Raw genomic sequence first — 27,133 nt, forward strand, 5'->3', positions numbered from 1 at the left:
GACCTAATGAATTCCAGGTGAATTCCTAGGATTTTACGTTCAATGGTAATGAACGCATTGAAAATAGGGTTTTCAGAAAACAAATCGGTTTGTAATTTTGATCAAAATATTTTCTCGTTCAAGCTCGAGTTTAGATATCATTGAATTCCATGAGTTTGAATTCTCAATCTTTAAGGTCAATCTCTAGGATTGAGTAATATCAGGCTTAAAAGCTGATTTTTAATCTTTAAGGAGATTATCCTTTCTGGGGATCTGATTCATTAGTCTTATCCAGCTAATTTGCACGGTGCCCCCCCATTTTACGAGATAAATCCTTCTCATGGTTAGGATAAATCTGACCACTTGGCGACCCTGTTTAATGCTGAGGTCCGTGGATTTCCTGCTGATTTTAGTGATGACTTTTCTAGATTTTTCGTCAACCTACAGCTGGTCTGGACGACAACTTCTTGACCTAAATCAAGAAGCGCGTGTCTTTTTCGGAAGACTTTACTTCCTTTTAATGATGGAATTGATTCATCGTGTAGATCCATCTTTTCTTTTCTTTCATCGGGTAAAACAGTTTAGTTTAGTTCAAAGTAAAAGTATTTTCAGTTATTTGTCACAGATATATGTGACATATGTTTAAGATAACTTGGTAAATTTTCCCACACTTGGCTTTTATTTTCCTTTTTATCGTCCTCTATTCCATTTTGAATGAATTTTAACATTTTGGTTTGTTTCTCAATTTATGTCCTTTCCGAGGTTACAATAATTTCGGTGTTAACACCTAGTTTTATCGTTCATAAATATGTATAAACATGATTTTGAGTTCATTTAATTGAAAATTTTGAAAAATTTTACTAGAATTGTGTAGTCAGTATATAAGACTAGGGCTGTTCTTTATTAGAGAGCACTAGATTCTAATACAACTACTACGTTACTAGTATTTTTAATGGTAACCAAGTGTATAAAGATAAAAATTTTAAAAATCCGAAAGAATTTAACCCCTTCCCACACTTAAGATCTTGCAATGCCCTCATTTGCAAGAAATCAGTACAATTTAAATTATTGAGGGTGATTAGCGTAGAAATGATTAAATTTTACCAAAGTTTCCAAACATATTGGCGTTTGTTTGCTGAATGATAAATGGTGCATATCATTTGTTCATTTCGTCTGTTGTTACATCACATTTATTTGTCATCTTGTCGTCAAAATTAGTAGCTTTTGCTGAACTTAATGCCAGTCTTTGAAAATGCGCTGTTTTATCCTGTTTTGTACAATCGACAATATACATACATACAAATATAATCATGCATGGCAATTTGAAATGGGACTTAATATCCCACTTTCAAATTCTAAATATGAAATATTAGTACACAATAATAATAAAATAATAAAAATTACACAAATATATCCAATAACATAAGTTTAAACATGAAAAAGTCAAAAGATAAAAACATAAAAATCATAAAAATAACCAAATGGAACTAAATCAGTCTGGATAGGGGTTCTAGTTCATCTCATTGGGTGGGTTCCATTGTTGGTTATAGGTGTTCTGATAGGCTTGGTCATAGTCATACCGGTTAAAGGGTGGTCGGATATCGGGGCTATGTGGCGGAAAATGAGCAGGTCGAGTAGGTACATAGTTATTTGGTACCTGATATGATAGCTGGCTCATGATTTGGTGCTGATGAACTAACCAGCTATCGTGTTGGCGTCGCCTATAATCCTCGTATACTCGCTCGGAGTTCCACTGCTCATACATACTATGTCTGGCCGCGTTCGTCATTGCTTCCTCATCTATACGAACGTGGACGTCAAGAATAGCATCTCGAAAGACATCCCTAATGTCTTCCGCCTCCTCCATTTCCTCGTCTGAGCCTCTCTCTACCTGAGGATGAGATCCCTCATAGGGTACTGCCTGGTTACGTCTACTTTTCAATACCTTAGCACCCACATAAACTTTCAATCCTAAGGGCTCAACCTGTTCTCTACAAATCTGTAATGGACCCCCTTGGTTCCTATTATACTCCCGTCCTGCATTCCCTCTACCATTTTAGATAAATAAAAAGCAACACAGTAAGGGATATTGACAAAGCTTCTAGGATCCCGAATACACTTTAGGTAGAATAAATCATATAAGGTAATTTTTTCTTTATTATGACCTCTTTGTGTAATCGAGTTAGCCAAAAATCTATGAATAATACGAAGCTCGGCTCTGTCAATATGTGTATAGGAGTGTCCTCCTGCTCGTGTAAAAACATCAAAATGTGACATACGCCTCCAAATGGCGTCAGCGTCAAAGTTACTATCTACCCGTTCACCATAATGAATCGAGTTTGTACAATCGGGTAATAGCAACTCACCAGGAGTATATATCTGTAAGGCCCTGGCCATGTCCAGCATGGACATTCTGTACATCCTACCGCCAAGGATAAACCTAAGAAATCTTCTATCATCTATTCTAACTCTATTTGTATCAAGTGATACAGTACTTATTAACTCAACACACCATTCCTTATATACAGGTCTACGAATGGTGAAAAGACGTTCCCAATCTGTAAAAGAAGAACTGCCATACCTTTGAACTAAAAGCTGTCTAACACGGTCAGCTAGATGGACCGTTTTCAAAGGGGCCCAATCAATTACCCTTGGCACCTCTACATTTTTTGTTACCAATTTGAATTTGTTCCTTTGATATGTCTTGTAATCTCTCCATCTTCTATCAAATCTCAGATTAGGATGTAGAGTGTGCTCAGGAATCGTTGGGAATTCTACTGGCGGCCTCATTGGGAATACTATGAATTCATCAACAAACTGTACCAGATCATAATAAGGTATGTGCTGATCAGGCTGTTGTTGTTCCTGTTGTGGTTCTTGTTCGTGTTGCATTTCTGGTTATGGTTCTGGTGCTGGTGCTGGTCGTCTAGATGATGATGCTCTTGAACCTCCAGTATCGGCTCTCTGTAAAACACATTAAACACAAAATTTGTGCATCCAAATATGCATTAGTGTTAGCAAAATAATAACTTAAAACAATCACTATAACATGTTAAATCAAAATTCAACTTATACACATTTTCACAATTTTTCACAATTCTACACTTTTCAAATAAGCACATATGAAAATGTATACAAAATTCATAAGCATTTAACTCAAATAACATGTTAAAATATTCATTACTAATAATTAAACAAGTCTCAAATGGCAAATATATCAAATTAATCAAGTTCATGAATTTTGGACTTAAAAAGTCCACTTTAATCTCCAAAAATCATGTTTAGGATCATTGTTTGGATCATTTAACTATCTAAACATGTTACACTACTCAATTTAGCAATAATTCATGACAAAAATCGGCCATAACCTGTTTATATCAAAAAGCCCCAAATTTCTCAAGAACACAAACCCTAGATTTCTAAAAATTTTGAAGTTTTTGGCTTCAAATCATGTTAAATAACATCAATCTAGGTTATACATGCATAAAATACTAACAATTTAACCTAATTACACTAGAAATTAACAAAATTGCATTAGGTAAAAAATTGGTAATTATCACAAAAACTAGGAATTTATAGAGTTTAGGGGTGTAATTTTTACCAATTTGCTGAAGAATGAGAATCTAGGCATGATTAGAGCAAGAAAAATGAAGAATTACGGTGAATTTTGGCGAAATTTGGTGAAGATTTGAGAGTTTTTTCGGGTGTATGTGTGTGTTTTGTGGGAAGAACAGACCCGCTGGACTTCTTGTATCTGGCCTGGATTTCAGCTCCATGCGATCGCATGGAGTTGAAGTGTAAAACCCATGCGATCGCATGGGGGTCCGGGTACAGTGTTTTCAGCTTTTTTTTTTTTTTTATAAAACCTTATACTTTATAAAACTTATAATTAATTAAATTTTAAAAATTTTGTTTTCCTTTAGGAGCGAAGGCGTTTCGGATCGTTGTCCTAGTCTGTCCCTCGACAAAATTTTAAAATTTGTCAAATCAAAGCGCAGTTTTTAAAAGTAAAGATTTTTGGGTTTTTTAATGTTTTTGGCATACTTTAATTCAATAAGATTAAAAATAATGATAATAAAAGTTCTCGTCCCTCCCTCGGGTAAAGCAATTTCGGTTCAAAGACCTAGTCTTCAACTTACGACGAATTTTAAAAATCATATTTTTAACTTAATGAGATAAAGTAAATTTTTATTTTTAAATTCACACAATTTAAATATAAAATTCAAAATTAATATTAAAAATTCACACCAAACTTAAAATTTGAAATGCATAAAATTAAAAATTCATATTTTAAAAATTAAAAATTCACACCAAACTTAATTTAAAAATTCATATTATAAATTCACACCAAACTTATATTAATTTTTCAAATATTTATAATTTTAAATATATTATTTTTATAAAGTTTACAATATTAATTTAAGATTTAAATATTAATTTTAAAAACATGGTAAAAATAAAATTAAAAATCTTTTTGGCTTTTTATCCCACTTTAATCAATCAAATATTATCAAAAATATGCGCCCCTCTTTTCGGTAAAGTAATTTTGGTTCCAAGACCTAATTTAACTCATGACGAATTTTTGAAATATTTTGGGTTGATTGATTAAAGATATTTATACCTTAAGAATAAACGTTAAATTTCGCAGTGATGTAATAAATTTTTGAATGATATCAATAATTTCGGTCGCAAAACCTAATTTTATTCAATACCAATTTAATACTTTATAGCGAACAAATTAGCATTTATTATCAAAAGGTTAAAAATAAAAAAAAATAAAAAAAAATAAAAACTGTACAAACATACCTGTGAAATAGATTTCTTAGTTATATGATCTATCCCATTCATAAGATAGTCGGTTTAATTGGTTTTCCATAGCTACATAGGCGTAACCTCGAGCATTCAGTGTCTTTTCTTCTAAACATATGAACGGTCCGTCTCTGCATAAAGTAACAAATTCGGTGTTTGAATAGGTTTGATTATTTGAACATTTACCTCCATGTGACCATTTTCCGCATTTGTGACATCTTTATAGGTGTCGTGCTCTTCTTTTTGCTGCGGATTTTGATTTTCCTTTACCAAATTGTAACTTATTATCTTCGCATCTGGATTCTTTTCTAACTCCGTCCATTCTTTCTCTGATTACTGATACTATTTCACTCGGAAGTGTGTCATTATTACGTTTAGTGATCAAAGCGTGTAGCATTAGACCATGGTTTAGTTCACAGGCAGTCTTCATTTTGTAAAAACCTAAAAAAAATAAAAATTCAGAATGGGGGGAGAAGACTAGTTCTTTAGGGTCTGCTAGGGAAAGACCATTCAGGTTCCATTTTCGAGAACTACACAAAAACAGACAATCTAACTCTAACATAAATACATATTATCTTTTAAAGACTTGATTCTCCCCACACTTAGTTAGCTGTGGTGTCGAAATTGTGATTAACTTCGTTGTCGACTTCCATCGGACTATCTATATAATGTTTAACTCTGTGTCCATTAACTTTAAATTCAATCCCATTTGAATTTATTAATTCTATCGTTCCGTATGGGAAAATTCTTTTGACTATGAATGGTCCAGACCATCTTGATTTCAATTTTCCAGGAAATAGCTTGAATCGCGAATTGAAAAGAAGAACTCTGTCTCCTTCTTTAAATTCTTTTGAACTTCTGATTCTTTTATCATGCCATTTCTTCGTTCTTTCTTTATAGATTAACGAATTTTCGTATGCTTCATGTCTTAATTCTTCTAATTCGTTTAGTTGACTTAATCGTAGACGTCCGGCTTCATGTAAATCAAGATTACATGTCTTCAAAGCCCAACATGCTTTGTTTTCAATTTCTACTGGAAGATGACATGTTTTTCCATAAACAAGTCTAAAAGGTGTGGTTCCAATTGGAGTTTTGTAGGCTGTTCTAAAAGCCCAGAGTGCATCCTCCAATTTAATGGACCATTCCTTCGGATTTGATCCTACGGTTTTCTCTAGAATACGTTTTAAAGCTCGGTTGGTATTTTCAACTTGTCCACTTCTTTGTGGATGATATGCGGTGGAGATTTTATGAGTTACTCCATATCTTTTAAGTACTTTCTCAAGTTGATTATTACAGAAATGAGTTCCCCGATCACTTATTAAAGCTTTCGGTGTTCCAAACCTTGCAAAAAGACGTTTTAAAAAGTTGACTACAACTCGTGCATCGTTAGTTGGGAGAGCTTGTGCTTCCGCCCATTTAGATACATAATCAATGGCTACGAGTATATATAGATTATTATGAGATTTTGGAAATGGACCCATAAAGTCAATACCCCAAATGTCAAATACTTCACATACTTGGATGACATTTTGTGGCATTTCATCACGTTGACTTATTTTTCCGGCCCTTTGACATGCATCACATGATTTGCAAAGAAGGTGTGCGTCTTTGTAAATTGTAGGCCAATAGAATCCAGCATCATAAACTTTTCTTGCTGTTAGTTGAGGCCCATAATGCCCTCCTGTTGGTCCTGTGTGACAATGGTTTAATATTTTACTAGCTTCATCTCCAAATACACATCGGCGTATTATTCCATCTGGACAACTTTTAAACAAATGTGGATCTTCCCAGAAATAGTGTTTTATATCACTGAAGAATTTCTTTCGTTTTTGGTACGATAATCCTTTTTCAAGGAATCCACAAACTAAGTAGTTTGCATAGTCTGCAAACCATGGAATATCTTTATAATCTATCTTCAATAGATATTCATCAGGAAAGTTGTCTTGTATGGCCGATTCATTCAGAACTTCTAATTTGGGATTTTCAAGACGAGAAAGATGATCAGCGGCGAGATTTTCTGCTCCTCTTTTATCTCGGATTTCAATATCAAACTCTTGTAAGAGTAAGATCCAACGAATTAATCTTGGTTTTGCATCTTGTTTTGAAAATAGGTATCTAAGAGCAGAATGGTCGGTATAGACCACCGTTTTTGCTAGAACGAGATATGATCGAAATTTGTCAAAAGCAAAGACAATAGCAAGGAGTTCTTTCTCAGTAGTTGTATAGTTCGTTTGTGCTCCTTGTAACGTCTTACTAGCATAATATATAGGTTGAAATCGTTTTTCAATCCTTTGTCCTGAAACGGCTCCCATTGCAAAATCACTTGCATCGCACATTAGTTCAAATGGTAGATTCCAATTTGGTGTTATCATGATCGGCGCATTAGTTAGTTTTTCTTTAAGAATATTAAAAGATTTGATACACTCATCTGAAAAGATGAATGGAGCATCCTTTTCTAGGAGTTTATTCATAGGAGTGGCAATTTTAGAAAAATCTTTTATGAAACGTCGGTAAAAACCGGCATGCCCTAGAAAACTCCTAACTCCTCTAACATTGGTGGGATGTGGAAGTTTAGCAATTACATCTACTTTAGCTCTATCCACTTCAATTCCTTCTTTTGAAATTTTATGACCAAGAACGATGCCTTCTTTAACCATGAAATGGCATTTTTCCCAATTAAGTACTAGATTTGATCGTTCGCATCTAATAAGCATTCGTTCCAGATTAACTAGACATGATTCAAATGTATCACCGAAGACTGAAAAATCATCCATGAAAACTTCCATGCATTCTTCTATCATGTCGTGAAAAATCGCCATCATACACCTTTGAAAGGTTGCAGGGGCATTACAAAGTCCAAATGGCATGCGTTTGTAAGTAAAAGTACCATAAGGGCACGTGAATGTGGTTTTCTCTTGGTCTTCGGGTGCTATTGGAATTTGAAAATATCCGAAAAATCCATCTAGAAAACAATAGTAACTATTTCCGGCTAATCTTTCCAACATTTGATCTATAAAAGGTAAGGGAAAGTGATCTTTTCTGGTGGCGTCATTTAATTTTATATAATCAATACACACACGCCATCCTGTTACAGTCCTAGTAGGAATAAGCTCATTTTTCTCATTTGTAATGACAGCCATGCCACCCTTCTTAGGCACGCATTGAACTGGGCTTACCCATGGACTATCAGAGATTGAATAAATTAGACCTGCGTCTAGCAGTTTAATAATCTCTTTCTTAACTACATCTTGCATATTAGGATTTAGTCTTCGTTGGCGTTGCACATACGTTTTATGACCTTCTTCCATAAGGATTTTATGTGTGCAATACGAAGGACTTATTCCTTTAATATCATGAATCTTCCATGCAATGGCTGGTTTATGAGCTTTCAACACAGAAATGAGTTGTGATTTCTCATTTTCAGTAAGAGAAGACGATATTATTACAGGTAATTCAGATTCACCATGTAAATAAGCGTATTCCAAATGGTTTGAAAATGGCTTTAACTCTAATTTCGGAGGTTCTTCTATCGATGATTTATATCGATATCTGTCTTCTTCTTTTAGCATTTGAATTTCTTCTGTTGTTGGTTCATATCCATTAGCTATAAGTGTAGCTAACATTTCAGCTTCATCAATTGGTTCATTACCTTCTCCTAAAGAACATTCTCCTGTTCCTTGTAATTCTGGAAATTCTTCTAATAATTCTGCATGTGCATCTATAGTTTGAATATAATAACATGTATCATCTGCAGATTGCGGTTGTTGCATTGCTCTATCAACTGAAAAGGTAACACTCTCATCCTCTATACTTAGGGTCAATTTCTTACCGAACACGTCTATCATTGCTTTAGCCGTGTTTAAGAATGGTCTTCCTAATATGAGAGGAACTTGAGAATCTTCTTCCATGTCTAAAACAACAAAATCTACTGGAAATACTAAAGTACCAACTTTAACTAGCATGTTCTCCATTATCCCTCTAGGATATTTTATTGATCTATCGGCTAGTTGTATGCTTATTCTGGTTGGTTTCAATTCTCCAAGGTCTAGTTTAGCGTATAGTGAATACGGCATTAGATTTATACAAGCACCTAAGTCTGCCAATGATTCTATTGAACTAAGACTACCCAGAAAACATGGAATTGTGAAACTTCCTGGATCAGATAATTTTTCTGGTATCTTATTCAACAGCACTGCTGAACAATTAGCATTCATAGTAACAGCCGAGAGTTCTTCCATTTTCTTTCTATTTGAGATTAGATCTTTCAAGAATTTAGCATATCTAGGCATTCCTGAAATCACATCAATGAAAGGAAGATTTACATTTATCTTTTTAAACATATCCAAGAATTTGGATTGCTCGGCTTCAAGTTTCTCTTTCTTCATTTTACTCGGGTAAGGAAGTGGTGGTTGGTATGGTTTAACATAAGGTTTAGCCTTAACTGTGTTATCTTCATTAACCTTTTCAACTACCGGTTCTTTTTCCTTATCTTGATCAGGTTGTGGTTCTTGTGGAGTAGGAATAGCTTCATCAGAAGTTACAGGTATTTCAGGTGGTTTAAGTGTTGTACCACTTCTTGTGGTAATGGCTTTAGCTGTTTCATTCCGGGGGTTAGCATTTGTATCACTAGGTAGACTTCCCGGTTTTCTTTCACCTATTAACCTTGCTAGGTTACTTACTTCTTTTTCCAGATTTTGAATAGAAACTTGTTGATTTCTAAATGCTTGAGCATTTTGTTCATTAGTTTGTTTCTGAGATGTGAAAAACTGCGTTTGAGTTTCAACTAGCTTCGTCATCATATCTTCTAAATTCGGCTTTTTATCATCGGTTTGTTGTGGTGGTTTGTTTTGAAAATTAGGTCTTTGCTGATTATAAGTATTATTGGATACTTGTTGATTGCTAGGACCTTGTTGGTTGTTGTATGGAATATTTCGGTTATAATTTTGGTTTTGATTGTAAATCGGTCTTGGCGGTTGATAATTATTCTGATAATTATTTCCAGGCCTTTGGTTTATGTATGAAATATTCTCTCTTTGTTCCATTGTTAATTCAATACTGAGACAATCTTTTGTCAAATGTGGTCCTCCACACTGCTCACAACTAATTCGTATTGAGTGAATATCCTTAGTCATCTTTTCCATTCGTCTCTCCACAGCATCTATCTTTGCGGAAATGGAATCTAAGTCATGGCTAGAATCTGCTCTAGCTGCTTTAGATGATTTAACGATATCTTTTTCTTGGTGCCACTCATGTGAGTGGGAAGCAGTGTTATCAATAATTTTGTAAGCATCAGTTTTGGTTTTCTTCATAATAGAACCACCAGCTGCTATATCTATGTCTTTTCTTGTAGTGATGTCGCATCCTTGGTAGAATATTTGTACTATTTGACAGGTGTCTAAACCATGTTGCGGACATCCTCTTAATAACTTTCCATATCTAGTCCACGCCTCATATAGAGTTTCATTTGGTTTCTGTGTAAACGTAACAATTTCTGCTTGAAGTCTTACGGCTTTAGATGCAGGAAAGAATTGTTTAAGAAATTTTTCAACTAAAACGTCCCATGTATCAATCGCCCCTTCAGGTAATGATTCCAACCAATCTTTGGCTTCTCCCTTTAAAGTCCAGGGAAATAACATGAGATATATCTGTTCATCCTCTACTTCTCGGATTTTAAATAGTGTGCAGATCCTATTAAAGGTACGTAGATGTTCATTTGGATCTTTCTTCGGCGCACCACTAAATTGGCATTGATTAGTCACCATGTGTAGAATTTGTCCTTTGATTTCATAATCTGGCGCATTAATGTCTGGATGAGTAATTGCGTGACCTTGGCCAGTGCGTTTAGCTCTCATTCGGTCTACCATACTTAAAGGTTCCAGATTCTCCATAATTGAATTTGTTGAATCGGAATCACTAGAGGATTCTGATTTAATGGTTCGTTCCTCAACAATCTCTGTTTGAATGATTGGTGGTTCCGGAGGAAAGTTTAGTGGTTCAGGATCTACGAATCGTTCCTGAATATTCTCCGGATTCTCAATTGTGAGGTCGGGTTCAAAAAATGGATTATTGGAAATTTGAACTGAAGTACTTGGTCGACTGGATGACGTTTCTAAAGAAAAATCAACGGTGGTAATATTTGCTAAATGTCTTGATCTAGTTACAGGTGGTGAACGTACAAAAGGTGGTGAACGTCTTGCTCGGTGCATTCACTGAATATCCTATTAGTTTTTAAAAGAAAAGAAAAATTATAATAAGTTATCCAATCAATAGACTTTTCTGATTTTGCCCACGTTTCGAATAGCCAAAAGATGCAGCAGAGGGGCAGGATTCGTTTGGTCTCAATATAATTGAGGACTGTTTGGCTCCAATAACCCGGTCCACGTACAAATCCAACTATTACTACGAACCAGAAAATTTTGATGTCTATCAATTTAACCACTTAAAATAAATTTTCGTAATTTTAAGAAATTTAGATAAGAAGTAGAATAAAAATCTATGTCCTAAAACTAGAATAGCGAGAAATAAGAAAGAAAAAGAGCTCGTCGAAAAAGGTCGAAAAAGAAAAATGGTTGAAAAATAAAAGGTGACGGAAAAATAAAAGAAACTTATAAAACTTAAAACACTTGACTAACCTAACCTTATTACTACAACTAACTTAAAATTATAATCGCAAATTGAGATTACTAATTGGAATGATAATTGATACATAGTAAAAGGTGTCTAAAAATATTAAAGCTTACAGGAAAAACTAAATCCCAAATGGAAATAACTTAAAAAGAAACTAAAACTTAAAAAGGCGTCGCAAAATTCTAAAGCACTTAAATCTTAGTCTAAAGAAAAAGCACTTAAGGAATTCTACGGCAAAGCCTAAAAATCTAGAAGTAAAAATAATTATGGCAAAAACTATGAATTAAAACTAAATATGAGCGAAAAATACAAATATTACGCTAAAACGATTAAAAAGGGACAAAATATAAAAATATATAAAAAGTTGTAAAAAGTACAATTTTTATAAAAATATTATTTTTATATTATTTATTTTATAAAACTATTAATTTTACAATTTAAATAAACTAATTAAACTAAAAATACAAATTAATAATAAAAACTAAATTAATATATATTATATATAACCCTAATTAGGGTTTAAATATAATAATTATTATTATTATCCGTAATTAATGCAGGCTGCAGTCTGGCGTGTCAGATGGGCTCATGCGATCGCATGAGTCCTCAGTTGCCCAGCCATGCGATCGCATGGGCTAGGGTTTCTGGTCAAGAGCTGGGCTGCTACAGTGTTCGGGCCGAATTAATTATTATTTTTTTTCTGTTTTTGCTGTAAAATATAAAATATATTTATTAATTAAATAAAACTTATATTTTTACAAACTAAAAAAAATAGAAATAAAGAAACTTTATAAAACTTAAATATTTACCAAACTCTAAAAAAAATATTTATATTTTTGTTTTTCTTTTTATATTTTCGAATATTTAAAACGTATTTTTATAAAAATGAATTTTAATTAAAGTAAACTAAAAATTCTTTTTTTTTATTAGCGTTGCGCTTCCGGCTTTTAAGCTAGATGGGTCCCCGGCAGCGGCGCCAAAAATACTTGATGTTTCGCGAGGTGTATATAAAATAGCTTATATTTTTACAGGAAATACTATTAAATACAATACAATTTTACACAAGATATTTATTTATTTAGAGAACGGATATACTTAAACCTTGCTACAACACTTATAGGCAGTGTACCTAATTGTACAGTAGTGTAGTTTTTAGTAAGTCCGGTTCGTTCCACAGGGAATCTTTTTAAACAAAGCTTAACGCTATATTAGTTTACTTTTATAAAAATACAAATATATATATAAGTAATATTATTATTATAAAGGGGGGTTTTTACCGTTTAATGACCGGTTTGTCGATTTTAAAACTTTAGTCGCAGTTAAAACCAAATGTAAAATATTAAAAATAAATACAAGATTTAAATTAAAGCGTAAAGTAAATAACGATAATGAAATTGCAAATAATAAAAATGCGATAAAATAAACTTGCGATAATTAAAAAGTACGATAATTAAAAGTGCAATTAACTAAAATAATAATAAAAATATGATAATTAGAAGTGCAATTAAATATAAAATAAAGGAAATTAAATATGAAATAAAAGAATTATGCTTATTTAAACTTCCGTAATCATGATGTTTGACGTGTTGATTTTAGTTTTATACCCATGGGTTAATTGTCCTTTGTCCTGGATTATTTAATATGTCCGTCTGGTTTTTGTCCATAACAGTCCATCAGTCATAAATATAAAGTGCGAGTGTCCTCGTCAAATTATTCTTATACCCGAAGTTAAATATTCCAACTAATTGGGGACTTAAACTGTAACAAGATTTCAATACTTTGTTTAATAATTACACCAGGATGTCGACTGAGTGTAACCCAAGGTTTTAATATTTTGTTATCAATTATACCAAGTGTCCTTGTACATAATTTCACCCCTGTTTTAATTATTCTAGTGGCTATTAATCCATTCCCGTGTCCGGTTAAATGAACGATTATTCGTACATATAAATACCCCGCCCATCGTGTCCAATCGAGTGTATATGGTAATTTATAGGGACGCCCAATTGTAAATCTTTATATTAACATTAACAAACTATCATTTAGTTAAACAAATATAAAGCCCATTAATAGCCCATAGTCTAATTTCCACAAGTGTTGTTCTTTTGTCCAAACCCCAATTATGGTACAAAGCCCAATTACCCAATTTTAGTAATTAGCCCAACATCATGATTACTTCGTTTTAAATAAGCATAATAATAACTTAGCTACGAGACATTAAATTAAAAAGGTTGAACATAACTTACAATGATTAAAAATAGCGTAGTGTTACACGGACAGAATTTCGACTTACACCCTTACAACATTCGCTAACATACCCTTATTATTAGAATTATAATTAAAATTAAAATTAAAATATAAATTATAAATATAAATATATCGTATGAATGGAGAAAAGAGAAAGACAGATAATTTTGTGGTGCACCAAAGCTCGATTTTTATAGGCATGTGGGCTGGAACTGGGGCTCATGCGATCGCATGGATTTATGCCTTCCAGGCCATGCGATCGCATGGCCAGCTGGGGAGGCTCATATTTGGTTGTTTTCTTCTGCCGACGGTTTTATAAATAATATAATATATTAAATAATTATAAGAATTATTTAAATATTATATTATATTTATGTGCATAGTTGACTTGTAATTTTTAGTCCGTTGCGTCGAGCGTTGAGAGTTGACTCTGGTCCCGGTTCCGGATTTTCGAACGTCCTTGCGTACAATTTAATATCTTGTACTTTGCGTTTTGAATCTTGTACTCTTGTAAATTCGAGACGTTTCTTATCAATAATTGGAACCTCTTGGATTGTATTTTGTACTTTTGAGCTTTTTGGTCGTTTGCGTCTTCAATTCGTCGAATCTGTCTTTTGTCTTCACCTTTTATTATTTAAACGAATATCACTTGTAAATAGAACAATTGCAACTAAAAGCTTGTCTTTCTTGAGAAATAATGCTATGAAATATATGTTCGTTTTTAGCATTATCAGTCTCCTTCTTTAAATTCTTTTGAACTTCTGATTCTTTTATCATGCCATTTCTTCGTTCTTTCTTAATAGAATAACGAATTTTCGTATGATTCATGTCTTAATTCTTCTAATTCGTTTAATTGACTTAACCGTAGACGTCCGGCTTCATGTAAATCAAGATTACATGTTTTCAAAGCCCAAAATGCTTTATGTTCAATTTCTACTGGAAGATGACATGCTTTTCATTAAACGAGTCTAAAAGGTGTTTTTCCAATTGGAGTTTTGTAGGCTGTTCTAAAAGCCCAGAGTGCATCCTCCAATTTCATGGACCATTCCTTCGAATTTGATCCTACGGTTTTTTCTAGAATACGTTTTAAAGCTCGGTTGGTATTTTTAACTTGTCCACTTGTTTGTGGATGATAAGCAGTGGAGATTTTATGAGTTACTCCATATCTTTTGAGAACTTTCTCAAGTTGATTATTACAAAAATGAGTACCCCGATCACTTATTAAAGCTTTCGGTGTTCCAAACCTTGCAAAAAGACGTTTTAAAAAGTTAACTACAACTCGTGCATCGTTAGTTGAGAGAGCTTGTGCTTCTGCCCATTTAGATACATAATCAATGGCAACGAGAATATAGAGATTATTATGAGATTTTGGAAATGGACCCATAAAGTCAATACCCCAAATGTCAAATACTTCACATACTTGAATGACATTTTGTGGCATTTCATCACGTTGACTTATTTTTCTGGCCCTTTGACAAGCATCACAGGATTTGCAAAGAAAGTGTGCGTCTTTGAAAATTGAAGGCCAATAGAATCAAGCATCGTAAACTTTTCTTGCTGTGAGCTGAGGCCCATAATGCCCTCCTGTTGGTCCTGTGTGACAATGGTTTATAATTTTACTAGCTTCATCTCCGAATACACATCGGCGTATTATTCCATCGGAACAACTTTTAAACAATTGTGGATCTTCCCAGAAATAGTGTTTTATATCACTAAAGAACTTCTTTCGTTTTTGGTACGACAATCCTTTTTCAAGGAATCCACATACTAAATAGTTTGCATAGTCTGCAAACCATGAAATTTCATTATAATCTATCTTCAATAGATATTCATCAGGAAAGTTGTCTTGTATGGCCGATTCATTTAGAACTTCTAATTCAGGATTTTTAAGACGAGAAAGATGATCAGCTGCGAGATTTTTTGCTCCTTTTTTATCTCGAATTTCAATATCAAACTCTTGTAAGAGTAAGATCTAATGGATTAATCGTGGTTTAGTATCTTGTTTTGAAAATAGGTATCTAAGAGCAGAATGGTCGGTATAGACCACCGTTTTAGCTAGAACGAGATATGAACGAAATTTGTCAAAAGCAAAGACAATAGCAAGGAGTTCTTTTTCAGTAGTTGTGTAATTCGTTTGTGCTCCTTGTAACGTCTTACTAGCATAATAAATAGGCTGAAATCGTTTTTCAATCCTTTGTCCTAAAAAGGCTCCCATTGCAAAATTACTTGCATCGCACATTAGTTCAAATGGTAGATTCCAATTTGGAGTTATCATGATCGGCGCATTAGTGAGTTTTTCTTTAAGAATATTAAAAGATTTGATGCATTCATCTGAAAAGATAAACGGAGCATCCTTTTTTAGGAGTTTATTCATAGGATTGGCAATTCAAGAAAAATCTTTTATGAAACGTCGATAAAAACCGGCATGCCCTAGAAAACTCCTAACTACTCTAACATTGGTGGGATGTGGAAGTTTAGCAATTACATCTACTTTAGCTCTATCCACTTCAATTCCTTCCTTTGAAATTTTATGACCAAGAACGATGCCTTCTTTAACCATGAAATGGCATTTCTCCCAATTAAGTACTAGATTTGATTGTTCGCATCTAATAAGCATTCGTTCAAGATTAACTAGACATGTTTCAAAAGTATCACCGAAGACTGAAAAGTCATCCATGAAAACTTCCATGCATTCTTCTATCATGTCATGAAAAATCGCCATCATGCACCTTTCAAAGGTTGTAGGGGCGTTGCAAAGTCCAAATGGCATGCGTTTATAAGCAAAAGTACCATAAGGGCACGTAAACGTGGTTTTCTCTTGGTCCTCGGGTGCTATTGGAATTTGAAAATATCCGAAAAAACGTCAAGAAAATAATAGTAACTGTTTCCGGCTAATCTTTCCAACATCTGATCAATGAAAGGTAAGGGAAAGTGATCTTTTCTGGTGGCGTCATTTAATTTTCTATAATCAATACAAACACGCCATCCTGTTACAGTCCTAGTATGAATAAGCTCATTTTTTTCATTTGTGATGACAGTCATGCCACCCTTCTTAGGTACGCATTGAACTGGGCTTACCCATGGACTATCAGAAATTGGATAAATTAAACCTGCATCAAGCAGTTTAATAATTTCTTTCTTAACAACATCTTGCATATTAGGATTTAGTCTTCGTTGGCATTGCACATACGTTTTATGACCTTCTTCCATAAGGATTTTATGTGTGCAATACGAATGACTTATTCCTTTAATATCATAAATTTTCCATGCAATAGCTGGTTTATGAGCTTTTAGCACAGAAATGAGTTGAGATTTTTCATTTTCAGTAAGAGAAGACGATATTATTACATGTAATTCAGATTCACCATGTAAATAAGCATATTCCAAATGGTTTGGAAGTGGCTTTAATTCTAATGTCGGTGGTTCTTCTATCGATGATTTATATCGATATCTGTCTTCTTCTTTTAGCATTTGAATTTCTTCTGTTGTTAGTTCATATCCATTAGCCATAAGTGTAGCTAACATTTTAGTTTCATCAATTGGTTCAGTTCCTTCTCCTAAAGAACATTCTCCTGTTCCTTGTAATTCTGAAAATTCTTCTAACAATTCTGTATGTGAATCTATAGTTTGAATATAATAACATGTATCATCTGCAGATTGCGGTTGTTGCATGGCTCTATCAACAGAAAAGGTAACACTCTCGTCCTCTATACTTAGGGTCAGTTTTTTTACCAAACACGTCTATTATTGCTTTAGCCGTGTTTAAGAATGGTCTTCCTAATATGAGAGGTACTCGAGAATCTTCTTCCATGTCCAGAATAACAAAATCTACTAGAAATACTAAAGTACCAACTTTAACTAGCATGTTCTCCATTATCCCTCTAGGATATTTTACTGATCGATCGGCTAGTTGTATACTTATTCGTGTTGGTTTCAATTCTCCAACATCTAGTTTAGCATATAGTGAATACGGCATTAGATTTATACTAGCACCTAAGTCTACCAATGCTTCTATTGAACTAAGACTACCCAGAAAACATGGAATTGTGAAACTTCCTGGATCTGAAAGTTTTTCTGGTATCTTATTCAACAGCACTGCAGAACAATTAGCATTCATAGTAACAGCCGAGAGTTCTTTCATTTTCTTTCTATTTGTGATTAGATCTTTCAAGAATTTAGCATATCTTCGCATTCCTGAAATCACATCAATAAAAGGAAGATTGACATTTATTTCTTTAAACATATCCAAGAATTTGGATTGCTCAGCTTCAAGTCTCTCTTTTCTCATTTTACTTGGGTAAGGAAGTGGTGGTTGGTATGGTTTAACATAAGATTTAGCCTTAACTGTGTTATCTTCATTAACCTTTTCAACTACCGGTTCTGTTTCCTTATCTTGTTCAGATTATGGTTCTTGTGGAGTAGGAATAGCTTTATCAGAAATTACAGGTATTTCAGGTGGTTTAAGTGTAATACCACTTCTTGTGGTAATGGCTTTAGCTGTTTCATTCCGAGGGTTAGCATTAGTATCACTGGGTAGACTTTCCGGTTTTCTTTCACCTATTAACCTTGCTAGGTTGCTTACTTCTTGTTCCAGATTTTGAATAGAAGCTTGTTGATTTCTAGATGCTTGAGCATTTTGTTCATTGGTTTGTTTCTGAGATGTGAAAAATTGCGTTTGAGATTCAACTAGCTTTGACATCATATCTTCTAAATTTGGCTTTTTATCATCGGTTTGTTGTGGTTTAATTGGAAAAATAGGTCTTTGCTGATTGTAAGTATTGTTGGATACTTGTTGATTACTAGGACCTTGTTGGTTGTTGTATGGAACATTTCGGTTATAATTCTGGTTTTGATTGTAGATTGGTCTTGGCGGTTGATAATTATTCTGATAATTATTTCCAGGCCTTTGGTTTATTTATGAAACATTCTCTCTTTGTTCCATTGTTAGTTCAATACTGAGACAATCTTTTGTCAAATGTGGTCCTCCACACTGCTCACAACTAATTCGTATTGAGTGAATATCTTTAGTCATCTTTTCCATTTGTCTTTCGACAGCATCTATCTTTGCGAAAATGGAATCTAAGTCATGGCTAGAATCGGCTCTAGCTGCTTTAGATGATCTAACGATATCTTTTTCTTGGTGCCACTCATGTGAGTGGGAAGCAGTGTTATCAATAATTTTGTAAGCATCAGTTGCGGTTTTCTTCATAATGGAACCACCAGCTGCTATATCGATGTCTTTTCTTGTAGTGATGTCGCATCCTTGGTAGACTATTTGTACTATTTGACAAGTGTCTAAACCATGTTGCGGACATCCTCTCAATTACTTTCCAAATCTTGTCCACGCCTCATATAGAGTTTCATTTGGCTTTTGTGTGAACGTAACAATTTCTCCTTGAAGTCTCGCGGCTTTAGATGCCGGAAAGAATTGTTTAAGAAATTTTTCAACTAAAACGTCCCATGTATCAATCGCTCCTTCAGGTAACGATTCTAACTAATCTTTGGCTTCTCCCTTTAAAGTCCAGGGAAATAACATGAGATAGATCTGTTCATCCTCTACTTCTCTTATTTTAATTAGAGTACAGATCCTGCTAAAGGTACGAAGATGTTCGTTTGGATCTTCCTTCGACGCACCACTAAATTGGCATTGATTAGTTACCATGTGTAGAATTTGTCCTTTAATTTCATAATCTGGCGCATTAATGTCAGGTTGAGTAATTGCGTGACCTTGGCCACTGCGTTTAGCTCTCATTCGGTCTTCCATACTTAGAGGTTCTAGATTTTCCATGATTGAATTTGTTGAATCTGAATCACTAGGGGATTCTGATTTAACGGTTGGTTCCTCTACAATCTCCGTTTAAATGATTGGTGGTTCCGGAGGAAAGATTAATGGTTCAGGATCTCTGAATTGTCCCTGAATATCCTCCGGATTCTCAATTGTGAGGTCGGGTTCAAAAAATGGATTATCGGAAATTTGAATTGGAGTACTTGGTCGACTTGATGACGATTCTAAAGAAAAATCAATGGCGACAATATTTGCTAGATGTCTTGATCGAGTTACAGGTGGTGAACGTTTTGCTCGGTGCATTCACTGAATATCCTATTAGTTATAAAAGATAAAAATTATTAAAGCTATCAAATTAATAGACTTTTCTGCTTTTGCCCACGTTTCGAATAGCCAATAGATGTAGCAGGGAGCCAGAACCCTTTAAATCGGAAGCTCACAACTCAGCCACTAACAAATCCAACTATTACTACGAAGCAGAAAATTTGGATGTCTATCAATTTAACCACTTAAAATAATTTTTCGTTGAAATTTAAAGAAATTTTAGAGAAGAAATAGAAAAAATCTAAGTCCTAAAAACTAGAGCGGCGAAAAATAAGAAAGAAAAAGAGCGCGTCGAAAAACGTCGAAAAATAAATATCGAAAAATAATAAAAAGAACGTAGCGCGTCGAAACTTAAAAATCTAAAAACTAAGAATTAAAAGTCGCGTCTAAAGGTATTAAAGCTTAAAAGAAAAACTATATCCCAAATGGCAATAACTTAAAAAGTACTAAAATATAAAAACGGCGTCGCAAAATTCTAAAGCACCTAAATCTTAGTTTAAAGAAAAAGCACTTAAGGGATTTTACGGCAAAGCCTAAAAATCTAGAAATAAAAATAACTATGGCAAAAACTATGACTTAAAAGTAAATACGAGCGAAAAAAATACAAATATTACGCTAAAACAAATAAAAAGATACAAAATAAAAAAAATCTTAAAGTTGCAAAAAGTACAGTTTTTATAAAAATATTATTTTTATATTAAAAGTATTAATTTTTATATAATTTATAAAACTAGTTAAACTTAAAATACAAATTAGTTAATAAAACTAAACTAAATAATAAATAAATAAAAACCTAATTAGGGTTTAATTACATAATAATAATAATAATAATTATTATTATTACGTAATTATTGCTGGAACCAGTCAACTGTGGCGTGTCAGAGAGCTTCATGCGGTCATGAAGTTTTGCCTTCTGGCTCATGCGATCGCATGAGCTAGGGTTTTGGGCCAGGCTTTGGGCTGCTACAGTGATCGGGCCGAATGTTTTTTTTTTTTTTTTCTGTTTTAATATTTATATAAAATATTTATAAAACTTATATTTTACAAACTAAAAATAAAGAAACTTTATAAAACTTATATATTTAACAATCTCTTAAAAATACATAAATTTTGTTTTTCTTTTTATATTTTTTTTATTAAAATGTATATTTTTACAAAAAAGGAACTTTATAAAAATCTTTTTTTTTATATTTAGCGTTGCGCTTTCGGCGTTTAACTTTCCCCGGCAGCGGCGCCAAAAATACTTGATGTTATGCGAGGGGTATATGAAATAGTATATATTTTTACAAGGAAATACTATTAAATACGATACAATTTTACACAAGATATTTATTTATTTATAGAATGGATATACCTAAACTTTGCTACAACACTTATAGGCAGTGTACCTAATCGTACAGTAGTTTAGTTTTTAGTAAGTCCGGTTCGTCCACAGGGAACTCTAGCCAAGTTTAACGCTATATTAGTTTTAACTTATAATTGTAAAAATACAAAAATATATATAAGTAGTATTATTATTATAAAGGGGGTTTTTACCGTTTAATGACCGGTTTGTCGATTTTAAAACTTTAGTCGCAGTTAAAACCTAATGTAAAATATTAAATATATAAAAGACTTAATTTTAAGCATAAAGTAAATAACGATAATGAAATTGCGATAAATAAAAGTGCGATAAAATAAAATTGCGATAATTAAAGAGTACGATAATTAAAAATGCAATTAAATAAAATGACAATAAATAAAAGTGCGATAATTAAAAGTGCAATTAAATATGAAATATATAAATTATGCTTATTTAAACTTCCGTAATCATGATGTTTGACGTGTTGATTTTAGTTTTATTACCATGGGTTAATTGTCCTTTGTCCTGGATTATTCGATATGTCTATACGAATTTGTCCATAATAGTCCATCAGTCATAATCATAAAGTGCGAAAGTCTTCGTCAAATTATTCTTATTCCCGAAGTCAAATATTCCAACTAATTGGGGATTCGAATTGTAACAAGGTCTTAATACTTTGTTTAATGAATACACAGGTTATCGACTGCGTGTAAACTAAGGTTTTACTACTCTGTTAACAATTACACCAATTACCCTTGAATGTAATCCACCCCTATTTCAATAAGTCTATTAACTATTAATCCAATCTCGTGTCCGGTAAAATGAACAATTATTGGTATTTATAGATATCCCGCCCACCGTACCCAGTCAAGCGTATGTGGTTATATATAAATACGTCAAATTATAAGTCTATATATTAAATTAACGAGGTGTCGTTTAGTTAATATAAAACCCATTAATAGCCCATAGTCTAATTTCCACAAGTGTCGTTCTTTTGTCCAAACCCCAATTATGGTACAAAGCCCAATTACCCAATTTTAATATTTAGCCCAACATCACGATTACTTCGGCATTAAATAAGCATAATAATAACTTAGCTACGAGACATTAATTTAAAAATAACATTAACCATAACTTACAGTGATTAAAAATAGCGTAGCGTTACACGGACAGAATTTCGACTTACACCCTTACAACATTCGCTAACATACCCTTATTATTAGAATTAAAATTAAAATATAATATATATATATATATATATATATATATATATATATATATATATATATATATATATATATATATATATGTGTGTGTGTGTGTGTGTGTGTGTGTGTGTGTGTGTGTACGAGTGAGAAGAAGGAAAAAGATGGATATATGGATCACCAAACTGCGAAATTTATAGGGCCTGAGCTGAAAAAGTGTGCCATGCGATCGCATGGCTTTTGTGCCTCCAGGCCATGCGATCGCATGGAGGTAGGTAACAGCTCACATAAGTTTGTTTTCTTGTTTTGCCGACGGTTTATAATAATAATATAATATATAAATAATTTACAGAAATTTTTTAAATATTATATCATATTCGTATGCATAGTTGACTTGTAATTTTTAGTCCGTTGCGTCGAGCGTTGAGAGTTGACTCTGGTCCCGGTTCCGGATTTTCGAACGTCCTTGCGTACAATTTAATATCTTGTATTTTTCGTTTCGCGTCTTGTACTCTTGTAATTTCGAGACGTTTCTCATCAATAATTTGAACCACTTTGATTGTACTTTGTACTTTTGATCTTTTTGGTCGTTTGCGTCTTCAATTCGTCGAATCTGTCTTTTGTCTTTACCTTTTATTATTTAAACGAATATTATTGTAAATAGAACAATTGCAACTAAAAGATTGTCTTTCTTAGGGATAAATGCTATGAAATATATGTTGTTTTTTAGCATTTTCATTAATGTTAAGGTTCATACACTCAACGATTCAGTGAGTTTTCGTTTTAATTTTGGATATCTCGATTGTGATATCGTAAGTTTATGATTTATGTATTTTGTTTCTCAAAATTCATCTTTATTTGATGAATTTGTTTCAGGTATGTATTTGTTCCAATTCTTTTGTTAAAGTTAGGGTTCATAATCAATTGAATTGGTACCAAAAAATTATTGTAGAGGCTGCCATGGTGTTCCTGCTGCTTGTGTTTCTGCTGCACCATTTCTATTTAAAAAAAAGGTTTGAATGATTCTAAAGAAGCTTTTAATCATAGACCTTTTTAGAATTTTGTTTTTTTATCGTCACTGTGAATTATTGCTTTGTTGGTTTGAATTTCAGTTTCTAAATTGTAAGCCTGTACATGTTCCTTAGATGTGATGCAGGTATGGAAATTGTGGTTGTAAGATGGTGATTATGGAATTGCACGAAAGGTGTTCGATAAAATGTTCCTTAGAAGATTATATGGTATGGTTTTTAATTTGGTTATTCACATTAGTTCTTGAGCTCTATGACCCTTTTATTTGTTTAAAATTATATTCATGTGAACTTTGTGTTAGCTTACATAATCATCTTAAGCTAAGGCTTTCGTTGGATGAAAACTTATGTCTTTAAGATATTCTTGGAAAGCTTTATATGTGCTATTACATTAATGTCAGAAGGTGTAATCACATTGGGGTTGTCTTCAGATCCAAGATGGAATTACAAAGGGATTGTCTTCAGATTTAAGAGGTAATGTTTCCATTTTTTTTTTGTGTGTGTGTATATATATATAACTAATCCTTCATTTTCCAATCATTTACTAAATTAGGCCATTATTATGGTTTAAATACATCAGATTATGATTAGGACCTCGCAAACCATTCTTATTCATGTTTTTGCATTTCATCTATTTATAAGTTGCATCTTTGAATTCAGGTTATAATGAGAATTGTTTGATTTAAGGTTTGTGTATATGTTTGGCGACGAGTATCTAATTATGTTAAATCCTTTTTTGTAAGTAAGTATTTAGCTGGTACTATATGATACAATCCACCCTTATTTTTTGAATGCACTCCAACTGTTTGCTAAAATGTCAATGACACTTAGTGATTCAGCCTCTAACGGATGTTTGTTATTGTGATTAAATAATGTTATTCGTTATACTTGGGTAATGTGCATATGAAAGATGTTCGTTGTACTAATAGTGAAACGAAAGATACTAAGATTGATGATAAGACTTTATGATTATTTGTCTTTTGAACATTTGTTCCAAATAATGCTAATTATGAGCTTTGAATGGAATGGATGGATGCGCAGATTAGGAGCTTTGAGTATTAAAATTTGTGAAAAACTCTTTTGTAAGTGTTTAGCTGGTAACCAGTGAATTTTGTATGACAACTATATTTTTTTCATTAGTCTTTTACATTAGTGTCTTAATTGCAGAAGTATTTTGCCTATGAAATTTTTTTCTAATGATTATGATTATGTTTTTCGAAGATGTTCTTTTTTTGATTACATCTCTTTTGAATTTCTAAGATTTTAACCTTATATAATAACGTAAATAACAAATGTTTGAAGTTTAAAACCCTACAGTTCATCATCTGTTCAGTTGTTCTTAATTCTTGGGAGTTCATCTCTTTTGTCTCCTGGGAATGATCTAAGTGTTGATTTGTCTACATCATGTAAAAAGATGTATACCAATAACTTGGTAAATCTTTTGTCTCCTAAGCAAATCTTCACTTTCGTTACTTTCTTTTAAAATAAATGGTTTCATAACTAAAATTACTCCACTAAATATTCAGATTGAGTGTTGTTGTGTTGCATTAAAGTGTAAGTTTTGATTAGTTAGTTAAGCTATAGGTATGACTTTTGAATTGAACAAAACATGATTTAGCGATTGCTTGCTTTATGGTGGCAAATTCAATTGGTGATGCCTCAAGGATAATTTAGTTTGGAGATGTTTATTTCATAGTGACTGGAGGAACATAGGCTAACTTCGATGTATTATCTACAATTATGATTTTCAAGTAATGATCAAATCATTATATGAATAATTTTATTGTATGGTTTTGCTAAATTATAGTTTGAATCCATTTAAATTCATTTTGTAGAGTCATTATATATAGATGTGAGTTCTATGTTTGTTCATGTCTTAAAATAAACTGAGTTTTTGTTGCTATCTAAAACCCTTTTATTTTTTTATTTTTTCAGAAATTAAGTTTAAAAGAGTTTGATGCAGGTGGTTTGTGATGCAAATTGCATATACTTTTAAACCAGGATGACCTGGAATGCTTCTCATGATATAGGTATGTATGCCTCAACAAAATTATGGATGTCAATGTAGGACGGAAACTGATTTTTGAATTACCCTAATGACTCGAATATCACTAGCATTTTAGTTCTTTGTAATTGTCACTTCACTTGGTTTAAATTTATGATTTTAATAATCCCATGTGGGTATACACCTCATTTCTTAGATGAAGTTTATGTGGATTTGTTGTTGCAGGGTAGTAGATGGCGAGTCATTGTGCAAAGTTACCCGGAAGAAGTGGTAATGGTGAATCTCCCATGATCGTGTATTCTTCACTTCATGATTATTATATGGATTTGTTATTGATTTATACCTTCTAGAAGATGTGTATCATTTCAACATGAAAATATATGCATTGACAATAGGTTTTTTTACGCCATAGTTATTTAACTGCATATTGGACATTGTCTAGGATGATATTTGCAGTTTACTTCATACATGAACCATGTGATAAAAGATGGATACTATGTTGCTGATTGCAGGAACTATATATGGATCGTAATGACACGTGATATCTTCACCCGTGGTAATAACCTATTGATGTTGATAGAAAAGTAAGTCTTTATAGTTGTTTCTTAACATGAATCTCATTTTTATGTATGGTCTATATTAGGATTCAAATGTTGTTTGGTATCCCTCAGTTCTTCAACTTGATGATTTTAGGTTTGAATACCGATTTTAGATGTGAATTGTTATTCTTTTTAGTTGTGTATTATCTTTAATACAAAGGAGTTACTCATATGATGAAGTATCCGAGCCTTAAGTTTGATAAAAAAAATGTTTATTTTCGCTGAATTTGATCGTTTGTATTATCTCAAAGTTGTAGTTTTAATTCATGATTTATAGACTTATAGTCAGGACATATCATCATTTTTTTCCTTGCTTTTGGTTTTAACTCCTCAAAGATCATTTTTTATACAGTCATGCTTATGCAGATGGAGCAAACTACACTCAACAGATGTAAGAGAACTTATAATTTTTGTGTGTTTGTTTGGTGACTTGCAATGAACACATGGCTCTGATTGTGTTAAAATGGGTACTGAATCAACTCTCAACTAATTGTGTTGAAGACATGAACCTTTAAATGCTTCTAGTTCTTCTTCTTTGTTTTGTGTTTATATTTTATGTTTATTTTTGATTTAAAGGTATTTAGACTTTACAAGCTGTAGTAAGCAAGGTGATGAACTCAGCTCACATACATATTGCCAAAAAAGGAGCTTCCCACATGCATACATTTGTATGTTTCTGAAAACTTCCTATAAGTTCAAATCGGTGAACTTGACAAGTAATGACCGTGCTACTACAAAGAAGATGTGATGATTTTTGGAAGTAATGAATTGTTTAGATGGTTTTCATTTTGTTAACGCTTTATAACTTAAGACTATGCTTTTGGATTCCTATTTTTAATTGTCGTTCTTTTAAGTATTTGTTTAAACATTGTTGTTTTCTATCTCATATAACTTGATGAATTATGTTATTTCATCTACATGTTGATTATATAACATATCGTTAAAAAAATTCCTTTAAAATCCCGTGAATCCACGGGTCCCTTCACTAGTTATTATTATTTATCCCTATCAATAATGTTATTATTGTTATTAATATTATTATTAATAATTAGTTTTATTAATATTAATATTAATATATATTTATATTATTAACTAGAAAAAATGTAAATAAATAAGATAAGGAATCAAGTTTGTTTAACATCACCATCTATAAACTGTATTGATTATTCTCCTGCCTCTAAAC

General features: G+C 32.6%; 1 long non-coding RNA gene across 8 annotated transcripts; it reads left to right on the forward strand.

The window, feature by feature from the left end:
* The first annotated feature begins 23,200 nt into the window (after nucleotides 1-23,200).
* On the forward strand, nucleotides 23,201-26,866 carry LOC139897573 (uncharacterized). 8 transcript variants are annotated; one of them, XR_011776666.1, is made up of 6 exons: nucleotides 23,201-23,331; nucleotides 23,464-23,820; nucleotides 25,282-25,376; nucleotides 25,577-25,935; nucleotides 26,303-26,417; nucleotides 26,527-26,866. It is a non-coding gene; the product is annotated as an uncharacterized lncRNA (long non-coding RNA). The 8 variants fall into 8 exon arrangements; XR_011776667.1 differs by having other exon boundaries at nucleotides 26,317-26,417; XR_011776662.1 differs by having other exon boundaries at nucleotides 23,464-23,556; nucleotides 23,748-23,820; nucleotides 25,577-26,417.
* Nucleotides 26,867-27,133: the final 267 nt, after the last annotated feature.

Source organism: Rutidosis leptorrhynchoides, chromosome 3 (genome assembly GCF_046630445.1).
Source record: "Rutidosis leptorrhynchoides isolate AG116_Rl617_1_P2 chromosome 3, CSIRO_AGI_Rlap_v1, whole genome shotgun sequence".
Lineage (NCBI taxonomy): Eukaryota > Viridiplantae > Streptophyta > Magnoliopsida > Asterales > Asteraceae > Rutidosis > Rutidosis leptorrhynchoides.